The 21,913-nt window shown below is 35.2% G+C and overlaps 1 non-coding gene and 1 pseudogene across 1 annotated transcript; one reads left to right on the forward strand and one right to left on the reverse strand.

Annotated features, from left to right (window-relative positions):
• Nucleotides 1-11,745: 11,745 nt before the first annotated feature.
• Nucleotides 11,746-20,869, reverse strand: LOC126001885 (guanine nucleotide-binding protein-like 3-like protein; annotated as a pseudogene).
• On the forward strand, nt 17,355-17,487 carry LOC126031285 (small nucleolar RNA SNORA51). Its single transcript, XR_007503268.1, has one exon. It is a non-coding gene; the product is annotated as a small nucleolar RNA SNORA51 (small nucleolar RNA).
• Nucleotides 20,870-21,913: the final 1,044 nt, after the last annotated feature.

Here is a 21,913-nt window from a genome sequence, read left to right on the forward strand (position 1 = left end):
TCCAGTTGTTCACTCTTTCTCAAGTTACAAGGTTCAAAAAGGGACATGAGACTCTAAATAAAGACATAACCGACCAGGCCAGCCAGGCCAGGCCTATGTATAGACAGAATTAAAAACTGCTGCCTGTTTGATTTGAGAGGTAGAAAAGCTCTCAGTTCTCTTTTCCAGCCTCACTCATCCAGCCAAAAATAGCATGCCTATCTTGCAGGCCAAAGCTAACTTTCCCATCATTGGTGAGCCTCTGGGAAAGGGGCAGAGGAAAGACAACTAAAATTTCTTAAGAAAATATATAACATATCTAGCTATCTTTTATACATTATTCCATTAGAATTTTACAAGTACATCAGGAAGTTAGTGATAATATAACAAAGAGCAGTCAGCATTCAAATTAAGAAGTTAAGCTTTTATCAGAGAGACCTAGTTTGAAATTTTATTTCCAACATATACCAGCTATCAGAACTTAGCTAATCTTGTTGTACTCACAAAGGCTTGTGCCTGATCTATAAACTTATTAGACCAAAAACATAGGATGTTATGATGAAACAAAATTACATGATTTATATGTAGAGCTCAGTTCTTATTTTTTGAATGCCATTTTTTAGATAACACAACTGAGAGTCAGAGAAGATAAATTATTTGCCCCAGGGCATAGTCTAGGAAGTAGTAGAAATGTAATCTAAAACTAACTCTACCTCCAAAGCTAGTGTTCTTTCCTCTACTCTTTCCAAATGACTTCTTGTAAGCTCATTTGAGTTGCCAAGGAAAAGTACTTAAGTTCCACCACCACAATTTATATGCTATGACTTGACTTAGAAACCAAGTATATAGACTCAACATGATCTAAGCAAACTAGGAAGCAAATAGAGAGGGAGTCTTCAGAGGGGGAGAGAATGAGTCATAAGTTTCCAAGAAAATGTGATTCAATGGAGACTAGTGCACAGATGGCTCTTGAGAGAGTTAGACTTTATTGAGCTGCTTGTTAGTGGCACTAAGGCCCTGAGAATTGAATACCAAAGGCATAGTGGGGCAGTGTTGAAAGCAGACTTCACTAAATTGTAATGGTTCTTACAGGAATTGAATTTAGACAATTGCTCATTCTCTAACTGGACCTGATTTAAAAACACTCTTATTTTCAACTTGATACAATAAAAATAATTTTTTATAAAGGTCAAGTATTTCGTTAAGGGGATAATTAAGGGAGGTGAAGCAGAAGATTTTGTTCATCTAGTGTAAACTAGGGTTCGTAGCTCAATTTGATATCTAATTAATACCTGATCATAGATAGAGTATATTTTCACCTAAAGTAGTCCTTCACTCTGTATTATTCTAGACAAGAAGGAAATAATAATACATACTTTAAACTGTTCAATGAGTCAGTTATAAAACATGTATATGTTTCATATATATAACATATAAGGCATTCTATCATCTTATTCTTTAGCTAACTAAGATAATAATAATGAGTCAGTGGTTTGAGCAACCTTTTCCTGCTACCACTTTAAAAACATCAGAATCCACAGAAAATTTATGACTCCAAATAGTTTTTCCTACCTTAATAAGTTGCTTCTATACATTAAATGATTTTTACTTAAGAAAAAGCTTGACAACTTACTAAATGTTATATTTCAAATAACCTGAAATGCCATTAGATTTAGATTGCTATATAGCTAAGACTAGCTTGACTAATTGACTTCATCTCATAGTTAAATGGCCATCTGCATACAGTCAATGTACACATTTTGCACACCTAGTCAAAAATCTATAAAATTTTTCATAATATGGAAGAGGCCAGATTAAATATATTGGGGATGCATAACATCTTAATTTTTTCCTAAGAGGCAATGAACTAATTGTTGAATTGCAATTGTTAATAACAGTTATATCTAATGAATATATGTTTATGTATTTTTTATCTTCAGCACACAGGAAGAGATTATTGTATGTGGACTCTGTCTAAAAGAATAAAGATTCCAATCCAGATTAATTATTTTAAATTTGGGGCTGAGTAATGGTGTAGCTGTGGCAATGTCTATGAACTTTGAGAATATGAATTAAGAAAGCTCTAAATAAGGTTATTTAAAACTGATTTATTTGCAAAAGCTGCTTTCCGATTATCAGGTATTAACTTCTCTAAAAGAAGCTTATTTTTAATGGATGGGGAACTTTCTCTTATTATCTAACACTGAATTGGTTATTTGCTCTCAGAAAGGAACTACACGGAAGAAAGGAGTGTAGGTTAGAAAGAGGAAGGGCCAGAAAGAGAGAAAGACAATAGCAGTTTCTCTGGACATTGAAATAATAATCATGTATACATATTTGCCAGTTAACACTGACGGACATCCCTTGAAAAGGTGCCTGCACAAGAAATTCACAACCATCTTATTTATTTGTTCAAAAGAAGTATTCAGGGGCCGGAGTGATGCACAGTGGTAGAATGTTTGCCTTGTATGCAGCCAGTCCAGTACAGATTCGGGTTCTATCTTCGGTATCCCATATGGTCACCAGATCCTGGCAGGAGTGATTTCTGAGCACAGAGTCAGAAGTAAACCCTGAGCGACACCTGGTGTGGCCCCAAAACAAAAACAAAACAAAACAAAACAAAACAAAACAAATGAAGTTCTCTTTTGGTAGTCTGAGGTGTATTTTAATATGTAGAGATGTCATGATTTCTTTTTTTTTTTTTTTTGGTTTTTGGTTTTTGGGCCACACTTCAGGGGTGCTCAGGGGTTACTCCTTACTCTGTGCTCAGAAATAGCACCTGGCAGTCACAGGGGCCATATGGGATGCAGGGGACAACTACATGCAAGCAAATGCCTTACTGATGGGTTATCACTCCAGCCCCAACATTTGCAATTTTTTGAGAAGTCTCCAGAATGTTCTGTGAAGGCTGAGCCAATTTATAATCCCAACAGCAATTGAAGATTTCTTTTTCATTGCCTCCCACCAGAACTGCGTTTTTCTAATTTTTTTTGAACATATGCCATTTGAACTAGCATGAAGTGATAACTCTGAACTTCAATTTGCAATTATTTGATCAGTAATAATGAACACAATATGCCTATTACCTATCTGTATGTATTTTTTGGAGGAGTGTATACTTATCTTTTCTTTCCACTTTTATTGTTGTTGATGATGTTTTAGGGCCATATCCAAAGGTGCTAAAGGTTTTAAATTTGATTCTGTGTTCAGGAATAACTCCTGATGGAATTCAGGGAACTAATGTGGCAAGTAGAAGTGCCTTGATTATGTACTATTGATCTGATCCCATTCTTATTTTTTTTTAATATTTTGATGTTATTGTTGAGTTAGTTTTTCTTTGCTTTAGGTTTGTTTGGGTTTTGTTTGTTTGCTTCTGTGTCATACACTATAGTGCTCAGGCTTTATTCCTAGTTCAGCACTATTGTTGTTTTGTTTGGTTGTTTGGTTTGTTGGTTTGTTGAGTTGCCACACTCAGTGATACTCAGTGGTACTCCTGGCTTGTGCTTAGAAATCACTCCTGGCAAGATTTGGAGGACCGTATGGGTTGCTGGAAATTGAACACAGGTTGGTCACATGCAAAGCAAAAGCCCTACTGGTTGTGCTATTGCTCCAGCCCCAGTTTTGTAGTGCTTTATATATATTTTTTATCAGCTATTTGTAAAGTAATGTATGTGTTATTTTTTCTCAATTAGTAGGGGTTTATTTTTGCTTTGGTCATAGGTTTATTAAAATTTTTTGTTGCTGTTGTTTTTTTGTTCACACCCAGCAGTGCTCAGGGGTTACTCCTGGCTCTATGCTCAGAAATTGTTCCTGGCAGCAAGAAATCCTAAGTGGAGCATGAAAAGCCTCTTCAACAAGTGGTGTTGGCAGAACTGGTCAGCCACTTGCAAAAAAGCAAACATAGACCCCCAGTTAACATCATGTATGAAGGTAAAATACAAATGGATTAAAGACCTTGATATCAGACCTGATACCATAAGATATACAAAACAACACATAGGTAAAACATTCCATGACATTGAGACTAAAGACATCTTCAAGGAGAAAACTGCACTTTCCAAACAAGTGAAAGCAGAGATAAACAGATAGGAATACATTAAGCTGAGGAGTTTCTGCATCTCAAGGGAAATAGTGCCCAGGATACAAGAGTCACCCACCAAGTGGGAGAAACTATTCACCCAACACCCATCAGATAAGGGGCTATTATCCAAAATATACAGGGCACTGACAGAACTTTACAAAAAAAAACATCTAATCCCATCAAAAAATAGGGAGAAGAAATGGACAGACACTTTGATAAAGAAGAAATACAGGGCCCGGAGAGATAGCACAGCAGCGTTTGCCTTGCAAGCAACCTATCCAGGACCAAAGGTGGTTGGTTCGAATCCTGGTGTCCCATATGGTCCCCCGTGCCTACCAGGAGCTATTTCTGAGAGACAGCCAGGAGTTAACCCCTGACCACCGCCGGGTGTGACCCAAAAACCAAAAACCAAAAAAAAAAAAAAAAAAAAAAGAAGAAATACAAATGGCCAAAAGGCACATAAAAAAATGCTCCTCATCACTAATCATCAGGGAGATGTAAATCAAAGCAACTATGAGATACCATCTCACACCATAGAGATTGGCACACATCACAAAGAATGAGAACAATCAGTGCTGGAGGGGATGTGGAGAGAAAGGAAATCTTACGGACTGCTGGTGGGAATGCTGTCTAGTCCAACCTTTATGGACAGCAATATGGAGATTCCTCCAAAAACTGGAAATTGAACTTCCATTTGATCCAGCTATACCACTCCTAGGGATATACCCTAGCAACACAAGAATACAATACAAAAACCCCTTCCTCACACCTATATTTATTGCAGCACTATTCACAATAGTCAGACTCTGAAAATAACCAATCTGCCCTTTAACAAATGACTGGCTAAAGAAACTGTGGTACATATACACAATGGAATATTATGCAACTGTCAGGAGAGATGAAGTCATGAAATTTTCCTATACATGGATGTACATGGAATCTATCATGCTGAGTGAAATAAGTCAGAGGGAGAGAGATAGATGCAGAATGGTCTCACTCATCTATGGGTTTTAAGAAAAATGAAAGACATTTTTGCAACAATCCTCTGAGACAAAGATAGGAAGGCTGGAACTTCCAGCTCACTTCATGAAGCTCACCACAAATAATGGTGAGTGCAGTTAGAGAAATAATTACCCTGAAAACTATCATAACCGTGTGAATAAATGAGGGAACTGGAAAGCCTGTCTAGAGTACAGGTGGGGGTGGGGTGGGATGGAGGGAGATTTGGGACATTGGTGGTGGGAATGTTGCACTGGTGAAGGAGGGTGTTCTTTACATGACTGAAATCTAATCACAATCACGTTTGTAACCAAAGTGTTTACATAAAGATATTATTTAAAAAAAAATCATTCCTAGCAGGCATGGGGGACCATATGGGATGCTGGAACTCGAACCACCGTCCTTCTGCATGCAGGGCAAATGCTCTATTTCCATGCTATCTCTCCCGCCCCTTAAATATATTTTTTGTTTGAAATTCCAACTTGTTTATTTTTTCATTTTCCATCTTTGGCATTTGAGGCAAAATAATTGAATATCCCTCCAAAGTGGACATTATGATGTATTCTGCCCATGTTTTGCTCAATGAATTTTATGTATCTATGTATAATATTAAGGTTATTATCATACTTTGAATTAACTTTTGTGCATGGTATGGAGTAGCAAAAATTGGGGAGAGAGAATGGTTCTTTTCTAAGGGGTTGTGATAGTTCTGTAATGAATCACATAGACCTGGACTGTTATTTGAGGGGAAATTGTACTATTCTTCAAATTTTAATAACAGAAATTATTCTGTTAAAATTTTATATTTACTCTTGATAAAGTATATGATTCAAGGAATTTGTCTTTTTCTCCTAAACTCTCTAATTCAATGCCCTAATTTGTTTATAATAGTCTGTTATGACACTTTGATTTTTCTGAGTAAGATAAAATTTTAAGGCTACTTCTTAAAAAAGTTTAAGCACTGAGTCAAACTTTATCATATTATTATCAACAAAATTAAGCAGTTGCATTAGTTTACAAGAGACAAACATCTAAAGAAAACATAAAAGAGGCAATGATGATGGTTATGAGAAGTGGAGTTATATGCCTTTATTTTTAATAAGTTCAGAGACTTTAGTTTGAGAGGAAGTTCAGCCTTTCTATGGTACTGCACTTTTCTGAAACACAAAAGTTTAACTTGGACCATGTGTCCAATCTTTACATCTATAAAAATGCAACTTTTTCTCTAGATGACTCTCAATAATCAATCAATTTTTCATGCTAAGAGAAAGTTTGTATGGAGATGATGAGTATACCAAGATCAGGAAGAATGACTTTAACCATTTAGTAATAGTGAAGAAAATCAGAGCTGTATACATGACAATAGTGAAAAGGTCTCCAGATATCATAATGTCCTTCACAGTAATGATCATTTTTGTGATCTCAAGCCTCAAGCCTTGAACATAATGTTGAGGCATGTTTGCGTAAGGCTACAGACCCAGAAATGCAGCCATTGTCATTTATAAATGATCATTGCAAAGGCCATAGACATAAGCAAAGTAAGGAAATCACTCTTTAAAAACTTTAAATATCAAGACTACTAAGTAGTGGGTTGGATACAGAGGGGACCACATATTCTAGCCGCCCTGGGGTGAGGGAAAAGGAAATGGGAGGTAGGACAGAAACGGAGGTGTAGGGAGGACAATTTGGTGATGGGAATCCCCCCTGATTTTATGTAGATATGTACCTAAAATATTATTGTCAACAATATGTAAGCCACTATGATCAAAATAAAAATTAAAAAAAAATAATATAACAACAAAAAAATCTAACCTAGTCTAAATTAAAAATCTAATCAAGCCAGCTAGATGAGTTTAAACAGCCAATTCTCATCTTTCATGTTCCAAAGAGAACTGAGATATTGTGTTCATTTTGTAATTTTAAATTTTGTTCTTTACATACCCAAACATCAACAAAAACTATAAAACCTTGGGGCCAGAGAGATAGCACAGTGGTAGGGCATTTGCCATGAATGCAGCTGATCTAGACAGACCTTAGTTTGATCCCCAGCATCTCATATGGTCCCCTGAGCCAGAAGCAATTTCTGCGTGCATAGCCAGGAGTAAACCCTGAGCATCACAGGATGTAGTCCAAAAAGCAAAACAAAACAAAAAAAAACAAACAAAACAAAATAAAAACTATGAAACCTGGAAAAAAAAACTCTAAATACCATTGACGTAATTTGAGCCTCCAAATCTCTTAATGTTAGCTAAACCATGAAATAATGTTTAAAAATCATGAATCATCATTCTTAGATGCAATTATTGTGATGGAAAACACCAGAATATTCCACACACTAAAAACAAAGTAGATAGAAATATATTCCTTGAACAAGTTGTATATGTTTTAGCCACTTAATTGCATTTATGCATGGTCTATACTTATCATTTATTAAGAACGTTCTTAAGAATAAAAACACAATCTTAAAAACCTCTCAGCATCACCATACTTTTGCTAGAAGCCAGTATATATAAAAAACAAAATCTGTTGTGGAGTGGATAGATAAATGAATTGTAAACTTTAGCAGAACTGAAAAGAAATTCTATCTTGACTATAAATACAACATTATTTTCCATTTCTTTCAAAGATACAAAATGTTTTGACTACTTTATTTATTCTTTCCCAAAATAAATGCTATTGACTCATATTTATAGGTGATTTTTTAATTTTTACAAAAGCACAATTGAACAAAGAAAACACTTTATTTTTCTAAAATATTTTCATCCCAACTCACTACAATAAACATTTTAGCTACTTGTGCTAATGCTCCAATGTGACTTTTTGCTTTAAGAAGTGTATAATAATTGGGGCCGGAGAGATAGCATAGAGGTAGGTCATTTGCCTTGCACATGACTGACCTGGACAGATGGTGGTTCAAATCCCGGCATCCCATATGGTCCCCTGTGCCTGCCGGGAGTGAATTCTGAATGCAGGACCAGGAGTAGCCCCTGAGCAATGCCGGGTGTGGCCTAAAAAAAAAAAGTGTATAGTAATTGATGGGAAGTTAAACAAGAACACCAGAAAGAATCTAAGGGCTGGGTCGATGGTGCAAGCGGTGCCTTGCCCGCATTAGCCTAAGGACCAACATCAGTTTGATCCCCAACATCCCATATGGTCCCCCAAACCAGGAGAGATATCTAAGCATATAGCCAGGAGTAACCCCTAAGCGTCACCGGGTGTGGCCCCCAAACAAACAAACAAAAAAGAAGGAATCTAAAACAGATTTTAATAATATGTCAATCAAGTCTTCAAAATTTAAATAAGAGAAACAAATTCTTCCTAGTTCCTACTAATTCCATTTTAGACTCAGCATTTCCTTAATACAGTAAACACAGTCGTACATTAAGGAGCTTTAAGTGAGGCATTAGGAACAGTAGGGACATGAATTCAAAGAAAATTAGACAATAAAGGATTAAAATTACTCCAATTCAAAGAAAGTAAAATAGGTTCATGATAAAACAAAGAGCAAGATTTTTTTTAGAGCAAGATTTTTTTATTTAGAAAACTGTATAAACAGTTTGGGGATTTAGATTTTTAAATTATGAAAGCTTAGAAATCCTAATCAAGAAAAGATAAGAAGTTGCCAAGGAAAAGTAGTAACCAGTGGGGGAGGGGAAATAGTATTTTACTTTGCTTTCCTATATTGAAGTTCTTTCAAAGAACTTGAAGAATTAGTGGAGGCATCTCAACATTAAATGTAAAATGTCTCTTTTGTTATTTTATGGATCTCTCTCACTCCGTCTTTTTCCTACCACTTTTCCTCTGGCCTTTCATATATTCTAAAAAAAAACCAGTTTTCTTCTACAACAAAAATGTTTTTGTTTTATTTGTTTTCCTTATATGTAATTTTAGAAATATATAGTTGATGAGGGCAGAGCTATAGTGCAGCAGTAGAGTGTTAGCCTTATACGCTGCTGATCCAGGATGGACCACAGTTTGATCCCCCAGCATCCCATATGATCCCCCATGCCAAAAGCAATTTCTTAGCACATAGCCAGGAGTAACCTCTGAGTGTCACAGGGTGTGGCCTAAAAAACAAAACAAAACAAAAAAAGAAATGTATAGTTGCTGTTAGTTTTGGGATGTATTCTATTAGAAATTCTTTGGTTAAAAAAACCTTTCATTTAAAGCTATAAAAGTTCCAGTGAATTCTGCTATACATACAGAAATAAAAATGATTTTGTCTCTAAATTGAACTATTTATCAAATTTTAATCATCAACTTTATGCAGCATATAATAAATGAAATATTTAGCATACCCCTTTCTATAGTTGTTAAAGCTAATGGAATATTTTGAAAATGACAATTTTAAGGATAATCCTTAATTATTCTAATTTATCCCTGAATATTTTAAAAGTCTAACAAATAGTCCCATAGTACTACCTTTCCCTGGATATTTTCTTCTACTTCTGTGTGAGCCTGAATTAGTAGAGACTATTATACTATTCATATAAATAATGATGGTAGTCCTAAACTAAAAACACATTTCAATGTGAACATTAATCAAGCATGACTTTCAAAATTACACAAAAGAAAGACTATATTTTTAAGCTATGAGATGATTTATTTCTGAGGATGTATTCACAGCACAGCATATTCCACTTGTGCATTTATTTGTGGTTTTTGTTGGTTTAGTTTGGTTTTTGTGTCACACCCAACGAGCAATGCTCTGGGTTAACTCCTTGTTCTGTACTCAGTGATCACTTCTGGTAGTGCTAAGCGACCATATGTGGTACCATGGATCAAACCTGGGTCAACCACATGCAGATCAGCACTTTACCCATGTAGTCTATTTCTCATCTATTAGTAGATTTTTTCTTTTTTTCTTTCTTTTTAATTTTGGACCACATCTGGTGACACTCAGGGGTTACTCCTAGCTATGCACTCAGAAATTGCTCCTGGCTTGGGGGACCATATAGTACATGTGGGGGATCGAACGATGGTTCGTCCTGGGTTAGCTACATGCAAGGCAAACACCCTACTGCTGCACTATCACTCTGGCCCCAGATTAGTAGATTTTAAATAAGATTTGCTATGTATATGTTTATACCACATAGAGAAAAAATTAAAGTGAAGAATGCTTATTAACTAGAGTTTGGCTGTGGTAATCACTTATATATGTATAATTAATTTAATACATTGTATATCTTTTAAAAATTATATTGTAGGGTACAGGGAGATAACTCAAATATAAAGTATATATGTAATGTTCAAGAACCAAATTTGTAAGCATAACCAGGTATAGCTCAGATGTTTCCTAAGAGTTGCTGGTCTATGTAGGATAGCCTAGTTCTACCAATACTAACCATAGTCATCGAATACTAAAGAGAATAACCTTACTAAAAAGAATTCTATAGTGTAAGTATATACTTTTTTAATTTTTCAATAGGAACTTAAAATAGCTAGAAGAAAGAGACATAAAACATAATACTGAAGCACTTTAAACTGAAATTTACATAATGTCTACTTTAAAAATATTAAGAGAGTAACAAAAAGAGCAAGAGATTGGGGCCGGGCGGTGGCGCTAAAGGTAAGGTGCCTGCCTTGCCTGCGCTAGCCTTGAACGGACCGCGGTTCGATCCCCCAGTGTCCCATATGGTCCCCCAAGCCAGGAGCAACTTCTGAGCACATAGCCAGGAGTAACCCCTGAGCGTTACCGGGTGTGGCCCAAAAACCAAAAAAAAAAAAAAAAAAAGAGATTTAAGCATGGAAGAATCAAGAGAAATTTGGTACATGACTACAGGTACTCAATACTAAGGATGTTTGGGCAAATGAGACTCTGGTCAATTTACTTATAATTCTTGCTTAGTAGCAAAAATTAACCCATTTTTTTATAAGAGGCAATAAATCTAATAAAAATAGTGACACAAAAAATATAAAATTTAGAAATTAGAAAAACAAAGGCAAAAACATAATAAAATGCTCAAAGAAAATATTGTTAAAGATAAACATTATCTTCAAAATATAATCTTGACAAATAAAATCTTACAATTTTTGCAAAAAACTTTGTCATCTTTTATTGGTACATCATGATTGACTTAGTTTATTTACTCAAACATTATTCTTGTGGGAAAATGTGTTGGACACTGCCTTTCTACTTTTAGAAACCAGAAACTGAAAATACTTACATATGGAGATTGTTGAGAATCAGAAATTTTTAAAAATCAGTTTAAGACAGTTCCTGTTGGCAAAGTTTTATAGATGTCTTTACCTTTTTCAGGATATGGTAATATTAAGCATAATTTTTTGTTTACTACAGTTTCCTTCTAAGAACATATCTAGATATGGCTCTTCCCTAGCTCTGCACTCAGGATCACTCCGGTGGGCCCTGGGGGCCATCTGAGGTGTTTGGGATTAAACTCTGGTAAGCAAATTGAAAGGCAAAGTCACTGCCCACAAAACTATCTCTCCAGTCCAATATCAGATATTGTTTCTAATATTCTGAGAATCCTTTTAGTATTTTAGTATTTTTTCTTCAGGGATCTGCTGACAATTTTTTATTTCTCTGGTAGAGCAGAGCAAGGATTAAGTTAAAAGGTTGCCAATTATTGCATGTAGGAATCTTATTTTCTGGACAATAAAAAAAAAGCTGAAGGGCAAGTTTCTTTTAATATGCTTTTGATTCATGGAAATACAACTATTTCATTTCATCTGTCTTTCCCCATCCTCACTGGAACTGGAACTAAGAGTGGGGAAGAGGTGAGACAATCAGTTGATTGGTCACCAGCATTGTCATCCGTGTTGCCTGAGAGATTGAGAGCAGACATCATGGAATCAGACAGCTTGCTGCCAAGTTTATCGAAATGCTTCTGACTTTTTTTCTTATTCTTCAGAGCAGCAAGGCCCTGCAGCAAGGGGTCAATGTCATGATCCTCTGCAGCATTGGGCAGCAATCCACAATGTAGTCATCCATGTCGTTATTCCTAGGGTAGTAGTCCACATTGCTTTTATGTCACCCCTTATGTAAATGTTTCAAACTGGCACAATATCCAGTAAGCTCTTAATTCTGGGTTTGTTCCTTGGGTATGGTGTGCAAGCCTGGATCCCATGTGACAATCAAAGAACACAGCAAAATCAGTTCTCAAGTGCCTAACCTCAGGTAGGAGTGCCTCTGCCCACAAGGACCGGGGCTAATTCCTGTCTGGCTTTGGGCTACAGGGGACTTTTTTAAAAAGCCACACCTGGTTTTGCTTTGGAGCTAAGCGGAGGCACTTCTTATAGGACATGAACCCCATTGCAACACAGAGTAAGAATCATACTTACATTGGGGAAACAATGCAGAACAACAGCACACATAGAGGATGAAGATGGCAGCTCTGGTGACCCAAAAACTGCCAACTACCGAATGAACCTCTCAGATAAGGAGTTTAGAAAAAAAATATGGAGGATGTTCATAGAACTCAAAGAAAGCATAGATCAATCTGAACAGACCACAAATACAGAAAAATAGGAAACTCCAAACTAAAATAATGGGACTGAAAATGCAGTAGAGGAAATGAAAACCTCTATGGAAAGCCTTTCCAATAGAGTAACGTCAGCTGAAGACAGAACTAGTGAGCTGGAAGATGAGATGCAGAATAACTCCATACAGCAGAAGAGATTGGAAAAGAGTGTCAAAGCAAATGATCAGACAATAGGAAAAATACTCAAAGATTTTGAACAGATGGAAATAGAAATGTTCAATAAATTCAACAGAAACAACATAAGTACCATTGGAGTCCCAGAAACCCAGAAAGAATCAAAAAGTCTAGATTATGACAGGGGTCCTCAAACTTTTTAAACAGGGGCCAGTTCACTGTCCCTCAGACCATTGGAGGGTCTGACTATAGTAAAAACAAAACTTATGAACGAATTCTTATGCACACTGCATATATCTTATTTTGCAATGAAGAAACAAAACAGATACAAATACAATATGTGGCCCGTGGACCATAGTTTGAGGACCACTGGTAGAACATCATTACAGAGAAACATCATTATAGAGATAAACACTGCATGCGACCAAATCCTGCATGCCAGAAGAGTACCACCTAAAAGAGACCCAAAGAAAAGCATCCCAAGACACATCTTAGTCACAATGATGAATCCCACAGATTGGGGTAGAATACGAAAGCAGCAAAATCAGAAAGGGAAATTACATTCAAAGGAGCATTCTTAAGGTTTACAGCAGACCTGTCACAAGAAACCCTCAAGGTCAGAAGACAATGGTGGGATATAGTGACAAAACTCAATGAAATAAATCCTTCCCCTAGAATATTACACCCAGCCAGACTCACTTTCAGGTCTGAAGGAAGTATACATGGCTTTATGGATAAACAACAGCTCAGAAACTTTACAGAATCAAAACCAGCCCTAAAAGAAAAGCTGAAAGGTCTACTTTAAGGAAAGAAAGATCAACAGATACACCAAACTTCTACACAAATATGACACTAAATTCCATGACAATTATCTCTCTCAATGTCAATGACACCACAACCCTGCCAGGAGTGATCCTTGAGCACAGATCCAGGAGTAATTCCTGAACACTGATTATACATGTTTGTTTTATTTTTTTATGTCACCTGCCAGAGGTGAATGGAACCACTTGGTATCCATTCTGAGAGGGTCAATGCCATCTAATAGCTCCTCAGACTCTCCAGTGGCCAAACATTCCATGGTATCTTTGTTGGCCTTTTTAGTATCCTCAATGTCAGACACCTCACTCATTTCCTTAACATTCTTAGAACTGAGATGGGAGGGCAGAGTGTGGGTAGGAGGTAGAGGTATGAAGAAGCTGATCTTCCCATTCACCCAGTAGGCAATACAGCTTCGGCTGCCTGATCCAAATTGTGTGTTTCCCTTCTTCTTCCCCAAGCAGTGGGCCACTGCAGTCAGAAAGTTCTCAGTGGTCTGGAACCCAGAGATGTCACAGTAGTTGGAAATCTCATCCACATTACAGTGATACAGGATGATTCCCACTGGGGTCACAGGGTCTGCACGCTTCGGCACCTGTATGCAATTGCACAAGATGGTACCCACCTCTGAAGTGGGTCCTGGAACAATGCCTGGGGAATCTAGTAACCTGATGAATTTGTCCAGATACACCTCCTGCATAAATTTGGTAACCACAGGAACAGCTCCACATTGCATGCACAATTTGTTTCAAATTAGTGATCAGGCTGCCTTTTCAACAATGTTGAGAACAACACCCACACAGATATGGCTATGCACTTCCCCAAATTTCCCAGGACTCTCATGAGATTTTCAACTCCAAAGTAAGTTTTGCTTTTCAATAGTGACTCAGAAGCCTGATCCACACTGAATTGATTCAAGTTTTTTACTTGATGCTGTGTACTGGACTTGATGCTGTGTACTGGCCTTGAAAGCCACAGTTGGTAGCTCATTTTGAAGATATTCCAGATACTTATCCACAATTTCCTTGGGGACCAGATCAATCTTGTTCAAGGCCAGGACCAGTTTCTTGTTGCCTTCTGCCTGCAGGACAGCTTCCTCCATTTGAAAATGCCTACAACCGAATGGGTCTCTAGCATCCAGAACTTCCAGAATCACATCAAAGTATGACACCACCTTACAGAACTCTCTGTCATAAGACTTCCTTAAAGTCTCATCATTCAGCTGAGGAAACATATTTAATTCCTGTATAACTTCATCCTTTTGTTCAAACTCCTCTTGGCATCTCATAATATGTTGACAGTAACTATCAATGGTTCTATGATGGTATTTCTCTTGTACCCAGGCAGCCTGCTGCTTCATCCTCATCTCTTCAGTCCTCTTGTTCTTAAGTTCAACTTCACAATTGGCATGATCATAGGAATGAACAAATTGAGGAGCAGAAGTCACTATGGAGGATACTTTCTTCCCTTTCCGCACTGTAGGCTTTTTGCAACCTTTCAAACTTTTACCTGGATTTTATTTTCTCCACGTCCAGTGGGATTCAGGTTTATTTTAGTATTTCTAAGCAAACACAGTTATTAGCTATTACTTAAAGAGAAATTATTTGAATGGAAAAGTATTAGCTTTATTATAATCAATTATGGACTTCTAAACTAACCATCAATATTTTCTTTCTTTCCTTATTTCTTTCATTCTTTCTTTCCTTCTTTTGTTCTTTCTTTCTTCTTTCATTCATTCTTTCTTTCTTTCCTTCCTTCCTTCCTTCTTTCATTCATTCTTTCTTTCCTTCCTTCCTTCCTTCCTTCCTTCTTTCTTTCTCCTTCCTTCCTTTCTTCTTTTTCTTTCTTTCTGCTTTCTTTCTTTCTTTCTCTTTCTTTCTTCTCTCTTTCTCTCTTTCTCTCTTTCTCTTTCTCTCTTTCTTTCTTTCTCTCTCTCTTTCTTTCTTTCTCTCTCTCTCTCTTTCTTTCTTTCTTTCTCTCTCTCTCTTTCTTTCTTTCTTTCTTTCTTTCTTTCTCTTTCTTTCTTTCTTTCTCTCTCTCTCTTTCTTTCTTTCTTTCTTTCTTTTTCTTTCTTTCTTTCTTTCTTTCTTTCTTTCTTTTTCTTTCTTTCTTTCTTTCTTTCTTTCTTTCTTTCTTTCTTTCTTTCTTTCTTTCTTTCTTTCTTTCTTTCTTTCTTTCTTTCTTCTTTCTTTCTTTCTTTCTTTCTTTCTTTCTTCTTTCTTTCTTTCTTTCTTTCTTTCTTTCTTTCTTTCTTTCTTTCTTTCTTTCTTTCTTTCTTTCTTTCTTTCTTTCTTTCTTTCTTTCTTTCTTTCTTTCTTTCTTTCTTTCTTTCTTTTCTTTCTTTCTTTCTCACACCTGGCAGTGCTCAGGGGTTACTCCTGGCTCTATGCTTATCAATTGCTCCTAGCAGGCTCGGAGGACCATATGGGATGTCGGGATTCGAACCACCATCCGTCTGCATGCAAGGCAAATGCCTTACCTCCATGCAATATGTGTTTTACTCTTATTTTAAATTTGTCATTCTATATGCACTTTCTTTCTCCACTTTATCTTCTATTGCTAACTCAATAAAGTGATTAAATGCTTCCCCAAAAATAAAAGTTAAAGACACAGTTCATAGGCAAAAAACATACAATTTCCTTGTTTAACTCTTGAAATTGATCACATTTAGAGCAGCAGTTAAACCTAAAAACTTTCAACTAAATTGCCTCGGTCATTCATTCTAAAGCTATTCTTATTCTATGTCACAGCAGCTTTCCCAAAATCTTCTAGAAATCTGACCCTATGACCCATCTTTTTATGTAGGCTGCACCCATAGCAATTCCCATGCAAGGAAAAGTTCAAGGTTATAATCATTGCATTTATACTTACTAATTCCAAGGCAAGTTTCTCATGGAATAACTTCATCAGTACAATAAATCTGATACAGATTAATACTGATATGAATTAAATAAAAACCATATATACTTGCATAGTTTTGTACAAATTTTATTTTTCCCACTTCATTAAATGAATGACACAAGAGCTCTGTGGAATCATACATATCAGGTGTCATGTGTTAGTATTAAAAATAATTATCAAAATGCTTAATAATCCAACAGATGAATTTTATAGAAGCAAAATTGAACTTAATTTATAGAAATTTAAATTTGAGCTTTCATCACAAAACCTATTCTGCTCTTAATTTTTCCATTTTAAATGAGTGGGCTAAACTAGATGTCTCTTAAGTTCCGTCTAAGTCTAACATCTAAATAAAATAACATTTGATGATATAATGTTTTTTTGGCAGTAGAAAATCACAAACACTTCACATGAGTATTTTAACATTTGTTGAGAAAACAAAGACATGTGCATACATACATAATAAATATACATAAATGTTAAAAATATAACTATACATGATTTTGAAAGCATTGTGATATAAATTACTAAAAGACACATGTTGCTAAACAAACTGGTAACCTTAATAAAACTCCTTATTAAACTTTTCTTTTTATATTATTTCCCTTTCAAAGATGTCTGAGATCTAGGTATTTAAGTGTTTGAGCCCATGAAAATAATAGTAGGTTTGTATTGATTCTTGGGTTCAATTTACCTTCTTATTTTTTGTAAGTCTCTTTAATGAAACTCACTGATGAATCAAATTATTTTTCTTAAAGTAAGTGATTACTGATAAACTTTGAGAGAAAAATAGTATAATGTGGGAAAGAAAAGAGTAATTTAAATGATGACAGTCTTGTACAATGTTTATAGAAATGTAAAATATAATATATAGATCCTCAAAAACTTAAATAGAATTACCATAAAATTGATTATTTACATTTCTGGGTACATAATTCAGATAATTAAAAGTAGAAAATTAAGGCCTCCCAGTGCTTACCACAGGCTGTGTTCTTTACATTGACTGTATAGAAAGAGGAGGTACAGTAAATGCTTCCCATATACACCTCAAACCAGGTCCTTTGCCTGGACTGTGTTGTGAATGGGGGGATAAAAAAAATAAAAGAATAAAAGTTCCATAATCTTTATGGTGGAAAAAAAAAGTAGGAAATTAGGTATCTTCATAAGAAAGAAAGAAAGAAGAAAGAAAGAAAGAAAGAAAGAAAGAAAGAAAGAAAGAAAGAAAGAAAGAAAGAAAGAAAGAAAGAAAGAAAGAAAGAAAGAAAGAAAGAAAGAAAGAAAGAAAGAAAGAAAGAAAGAAAGAAAGAAAGAAAGGAAGGAAGGAAGGAAGGAAGGAAGGAAGGAAGGAAGGAAGGAAGAAAGAAAGAAAGAAAGAAAGAAAGAAAGAAAGAAAGAAAGAAAGAAAGAAAGAAAGAAAGAAAGAAAGAAAGAAAGAAAGAAAGAAAGAAAGAAAGAAAGAAAGAAAGAAAGAAAGAAAGAAAGAAAGAAGGAAGGAAGGAAGGAAGGAAGGAAGGAAGGAAGGAAGGAAGAAAGAAGAAAGAAAGAAAGAAAGAAAGAAAGAAAGGAAGGAAGGAAGGAAGGAAGGAAGGAAGGAAGGAAGGAAGGAAGGAAGGAAGGAAGGAAGGAAGGAAGGAAGGAAGGAAGGAAGGAAGGAAGGAAGAAAAGGAAGGAAAGAGAAGGAAAAAAAGGAAGGAAGGAAAGACAGAAGGAAAGAAAAGGAAGGAAGAAAATAAAGAAAAAAGAAAGAAAAGAAGGAAGGAAGGAAAGAAAGAAAGAAAGAAAGAAAGAAAGAAAGAAAGAAAGAAAGAAAGAAAGAAAGAAAGAAAGAAAGAAAGAAAGAAAGAAAGAAAGAAAGAAAGAAAGAAAGAAAGAAAGAAAGAAAGAAAGAAAGAAAGAAAGAAAGAAAGAAAGAAAGAAAGAAAGAAAGAAAGAAAGAAAGAAAGAAAGAAAGAAAGAAAGAAAGAAAGAAAGAAAGGGACAGAAAAAGAAAGGAAGGAAGGAAGGAAGAAACAGAAAAAGGAAGTAAGAAACAAAAAAGAGAGAAAGATACAGAAAAAGAAAGGAAGGAAAGATGAAATTACAACACATACTAAAACATAAAACTGAAGACATACTAATTGAAACACTTGTAAAAGGATAAATCCTTTATGGTTTCACCTATAAAAAGTACATAGGTTAAACTCAACAGGAAAGAAAATAGTTTTCTTTTTACTTAAGGGAGTTAGATAGGAAAATGGAAATTTATTGTTTGGTAGGTTTAGAATTAAGTTTGGAAAGGTTAAATATGTGGGAGTTAGATGGAGTTTATAGTTACACACAATGTGAACATCTTTATGTCATAAAATATATAACAAAATCTTGATAAATTTATGTTTATTTTACTACAATTTAAAAAATAACAGTTGCATCAAATTATTCATATTCATATATATCCCCCCTCCATTTGTTAATGTTCAATACATGCTCAATTCCAATTTTTTTCCATGCCAGAAATTGTTGAAAAATAAATTTGATGTTCTAAACAATTTTTCCATGATTCTTAAAAGAAATAAAGGAAAGGAAACAACTATTTTAAGAAAAAGTCATAGAATCCTCCCCCTGGGTCCAATGAATGGGCATAAAACTTACATTCGGGGCCCGGAGAGATAGCACAGTGGTGTTTGCCTTGCAAGCACCCGATCCAGGACCAAAGGTGGTTGGTTCGAATCCCGGTGTCCCATATGGTTCCCCGTGCCTGCCAGGAGCTATTTCTGAGCAGACAGCCAGGAGTAACCCCTGAACAACGCTGGGTGTGGCCCAAAAAAAAAACAAACAAACAAACAAAAAACTTACATTCAAAATGCAATAAAAATAGGCATCAGAATCAAGTAAACTTTCACAATCGAGTCAGAGTTTTAATTTTAAAAGTTGCTGCCAGCTCCAGAGGAGTTAATGGATTCAGAATATCATTTGAAACGACAAAGAATCTTAATCTAGGACTGTGTAATCTATGGAGTAGAGTAATAATGAAATAACATGGAAGTTTTGTTATAAAATAATCCTGGAATTCAAGTAATTATCTACATAGATCAAATAGAAAAAAAGTTTTCCATGCTAATAAGATTAAAAGAAATATTAAGGTAACTTAAACACATTACCTTTAATATTGATACAATTGCCTTATTTTACATGGATTTCTGTTTAATTTGGCTAATAAAATTACAGACTATATCAGGAGAAAGAACCCTCAAATAATCTTATTTCAAAAACAACATTTTGGAAGTAGGAGTGTTGACAGAATTGAAAAGTTTTTGCATAGAGAGGTTAATATTTCAAGTAGAACCCAGGTCTTTGAATTGCTTATCTACTTCATTCCTTATTTTGCAATATTAATTAAGCTATTCTGCAGAAAGAAGAAGGATTACTATTTGGAGAGTAAAATTCATGCTCAAAAATAAAAGAATGAGAATGTAGTTGCTTTAGTAATTAGATAATGACCATTAAGAAACTACTAAATATATTTAATGCAAGGTCATTTTTAAAGTATTATAATGTTAAAAGAAGAAATGTCATAATGTTCCACAGCTAATGATCATACCTTAATATGTATATTTTGATAAGGCATTGGATTTTCCTTATTTCTTGATATTTTACATCCTTAGCTCATAAGTCACTTAGAAAGATGTAACTAAATATTTAGGGTGAAGCACTTTTATTTTTATATTTAGTAATATATTTTTGAACATAAAATGAAAACAAAGCATCTGCTTTTAGACTATATTTTATTTTATCTCTTTTTGGGGGATGACATCTGGCTATGATCAGAAAGTATTCCTGAATCTGCATTAAAGGATTACTCATCGGTGAATCGAACCCAGGTCAGCCACATGCAAGACAAGCTATATGATCTGCTGTACGATAATTCTGCTCAAACCATATTTTTAAAGAAAACTTAAATTATGCAAGACCTGGGGCCGGGTAGGTGGCGCTGGAGGTAAGGTGTCTGCCTTGCAAGCGCTAGCCAAGGAAGGACCGCGGTTCGATCCCCCGGCGTCCCATATGGTCCCCCCCAAGCCAGGGGCGATTTCTGAGCACATAGCCAGGAGTAACCCCTGAGCGTCAAATGGGTGTGGCCCAAAAACCAAAAAAAAAAAAAAAAAAAAAAAAAAAAAAATTATGCAAGACCTGACTCCTATTTTTAACAAATTCTAATAAAATATTCCACTTACCAAGGTATTAAAACAGTGTTGAAAAAGGATATTATTGAACCAATTGTTATATGATTTGTGTGTATTACCTTTTTTAAATAATTTTTATTTTGACCAATTTTAATTACAAAATTTTAATAGTTATATTTAAGGTACATAGTGACAATGAATTAGGGTCATTCCCATCACCAGTGTTGTCTTCCCTCCATTCCTGTTTCCAGCATGCATCTCATACCTCCAATTGTGTTATTATCTGTAAATGCTTCACAAAGAATTTTCAGGCATTCCATAATTTCCAATTCTTAAAAATTTGCTTATAAGAGGCCAAAGCAATAGCACAGCAGTAGAGGGTTTGCCTTGCATGAGGCCGACCAAGGACAAGCTTGGATTCGATCCCCAGCATTCCATATTGTCCCCAGTGGAGACAAACCCAGGTTTGATCCCTGCATCCCATATGGTCCCCTGAGTCTGCCAGGAGCAATTACTGAGCACAGAGCCAGGGGTAACCCCTGAGTGCTGCCCAAAAACAAAACAAACAAACAAAAAATATGCTTGTGAAAACAAGATTATATAAAGTAGAACTACCTTAACCTAAATAATGCTTCTAAATAATTGGAAGTGCCAAGTTTCCAGAAAATATAAGAGAAAGCAGCACACTTGATCACAGGACATTAGGAGTAAATCAGATAAACATATTTGTCTATGACTCCTCAATGAGAAAGCCCAGAAATATGATAATTTCCACTAACAAATCTAAAAAGGTTTTTAATACTATTGTCATTGCCCTTATTTTACAAAGAAAAGAAAAGTCATAATTTCACAGGTATTTATTAAGAGCCCCCCCAAAAAAATCTAGACCTTTTAGCACCCAAATCAGATAATTTTTCCCCAACATATCTTTCTTATTTTTAAAATGAATCGTCTTAGAAATTGAGGAATTTTACTATAAGTGAATATTTTTAATCTTACTTCATATAAAATCTGGCAAAAATCAGATACAATGTCTTACAAACTACATTCCCACGTCACAGGAAAAGTTAATATTAAAAACAGTGTATCCGACAGACCCAATTTATATATTATATTGAGACTGAAGTTTCAGACTTTACATTGAAAATTAGTGAAATAATAAAATTACTTGTGAAATTCCTCCTTTTACCTCGAATTTAACCAACAATCAATAAGCACTTAAACAAAAATATATTAATTATTATTAAAGTTTTCTTCTCAAAGAGGTAACCTCCTACTTTCTCCTTGATTTTTCTCTTTAGTTTTTTTACTTTCTCTAGCAGATCTAGGCTCTCCTTCTCTTATAGAATTCCTAATATTTTGCC

This window comes from Suncus etruscus, chromosome 1 (assembly GCF_024139225.1).
Source record: "Suncus etruscus isolate mSunEtr1 chromosome 1, mSunEtr1.pri.cur, whole genome shotgun sequence".
Taxonomy (NCBI): Eukaryota; Metazoa; Chordata; class Mammalia; order Eulipotyphla; family Soricidae; genus Suncus; species Suncus etruscus.